At 41.0% G+C, this 2,500-nt stretch overlaps 1 protein-coding gene across 3 annotated transcripts in view; it reads right to left on the bottom strand.

Annotated features, from left to right (window-relative positions):
- The window catches only part of LOC137641507 (uncharacterized), a 130,017-nt gene that overhangs the window by 48,303 nt on the left and 79,214 nt on the right, over positions 1 to 2,500 (bottom strand). The window lies entirely within an intron of this gene.

The following is a 2,500-nucleotide window of genomic DNA, read 5'->3' as shown; positions in this document are numbered from 1 at the left end:
AACAAATAAAGAATTAATGTTGTTGAATTTTGACCATTTATAGTTGCGGCATCTCTCTTTTTTATGAAACATTGGTATGGGTAGGTTATTCTCATTTATCTCTCTTTTTTTTTCTTTTAATTACTCTCTTTCCTATCCATACTGGACTAAACAATATCTTCATAACCTCAATAGAGTAACACGTTGTAATATTCTTCTCCAAGTTTCAAAAACAAGCCCATTCTTTACAGGAAGATCCATTTAAAAAGAAAAAAAAAAAACATTCAATTTACTCCTCCCAATCGAACCAGCATTCGTCAAACTACTATGCATTTATGGCAAAAAAATTATGTGTTTTCCTTCAAAATCTCCCATACTAATTACATGATCAGAATGGTACTTTGACACAGCACTCTATAGACCTCCCTCTAATTTTGAATACTATAATGCATTTTCAAATCTCATTAATTGAGGCATTCATTCTTGTCCTAATAAAGCCTAAGGCAAGTGAATCCGGTATGTAGGTAAAGCAACTTGATTACCTACACTCACCCCCCCCCCACTCCTCTCTCCTTTCCTCCCTCTGTCTGACCCTCCTCCTACCCCTCCAGCAACCCTCTTTCCTAGTCTCTCCGGCGTCAATTACTCTACCTTTTCTGTAACCTGTTAATTTTGGTAATAACTGATAGAATTGATAAGTTTAATTCTTGTTATAATTCTTATTAACATTTCATGATATTGTTGTATTTAGTCAGAGTGTATAAGGAGTTTATAGCCTTTAGCGTAGTCATCCAACTTGATGAACCTGCCCTGAGGTCTTCTTTAAACTGTGTAAAAATAATGAAATGCACGTTTTTCCATAGACATATTCAGGGTATCTTTAGGAGGGATCTTCAGTCCCAGAAAGATCCAGTGAAAATGATTAAACCAGTTGGAGTCCTTACAGTGGGACACCAAAGCTGCTTGGAAGGTGCAATGAAAATGTTCAACTGGCAGCAGGGTTGTAGGCGGTTGTCTGATGTAGAGTGATTCCCAGGAGATTCGCTAATGATGTCCACAATTGAGAGGTGAAGTGGTACCCCTGTCAGAAGTAATATGCTCAGTGATACCAAATATTGCTATCCATCCTGAGAGTGAGGTAGATGTACATGAGGTAGACGTTGCAGTTTCTATGGCTTCAGGCCAATTAGTGGAGTGGTCAATGATGGTAAACAGGTAATGATGTCTTTATGATGTTGGTAGGGGACCTACATATGTCAACATGACTGTGAACAAAACGCCGCTTAGGTTGAGAAAAGGTACCCAATCCTCAATCCATGTGTACATGTACTTTTGAAATTTACCATGAAGTACAGGCGCGTGACCCAATCCTTAGCAGCCTTCGTAATGCTGTGCCAAATGAAATTTGTCTTCTGTAGCTTTGCAGTAGTTTGGCACGAGGGATGTAAAAGGCCATGAATGAAATCAAACACCTGTGGCGCATGGGAGCAGGTATCCACGTTCTAGTTCTACCAGTACTGATATCACAGATGAAGGTGGCGTTGGAGTTGTCCAGAGGGATGTCCTTTCAATGGAGGGATGTGCAGGATGCCATACATGCTTGATACTCTCTATCTTTTCGTTGCACTTCTGCCGAGGCATTGTAATCCAATACCAGGTGGATGGTGGCCAATGTGTTTCTTGACTGGGCAACAGGAATGAGAATCTTTTTCCCAGGAACATGTTGAAGCGTACAATTGTATTCAGCAGAGAGATGACGACGTTGATGGGTGGGCTGGGCATCGGACGGTCGAATGAAGGCGTAAAACAGAGGCATGTAGTCTGAGTGAATGACAAAGGGCGTACCTTCTAAGAAGTGGTGAAAGGGACGGACAGCCAAGTGCACCACCAGTAATTCACGATCAAAAAAGGTAGAGAAGCCAGATTCCGCCTTGGACAGTTTTCTACTTAAGAAGGCCAATCGGAAGGGCAAGAAGTTAACCACATTCTCGAATACTGCACCAATACAAACGTCGCTGGCATTGGTGGAAAGCAGGAGAGGTGCATGTGGCACGGTAAAAGTGAGAACAGCAGTGGTTGATTGGGCATTCTTTGTGTGTCTAAAGAATGCCTCCTAAAGGAGACCCACTTTAGGTCTTTTGGCTTGCCTTTGAGGGAGACGTAAAGGGGGGCATGAGTGGGAGCGATGGCTGGCAAGAAACGGTGATGATAGTTGATCATGCCTCAGAATTCTTGTAGCGCTTTTATAGTCAAAGGTGTGGGAAAGTTCTGAATTGCTTATTAAACAGGAGATAACCGCTGGAACCAGAGCTTATTCAGCGGGAACATATAATCAACATATGTTCCATACCATAGTAGAATTTAAAACAATATTGCATTTTGTGTAAGTGAATGCAGACATCCTAATCTGGCCAGCATTCACCCAATTTGTTTCATTGTTATTAACATTTGGTCAATAACTATGATAGAGAATGCTTAAAGATTATGTCATGCAAATATTTTAAGCATTAAGTGGAATCCT

The sequence above is a fragment of the Palaemon carinicauda genome, chromosome 5 (genome assembly GCF_036898095.1).
Source record: "Palaemon carinicauda isolate YSFRI2023 chromosome 5, ASM3689809v2, whole genome shotgun sequence".
Classification (NCBI taxonomy): domain Eukaryota; kingdom Metazoa; phylum Arthropoda; class Malacostraca; order Decapoda; family Palaemonidae; genus Palaemon; species Palaemon carinicauda.
Note: the sequence above shows the minus strand (reverse complement) of the source record. Positions and strands in the feature narration are given on the sequence as shown.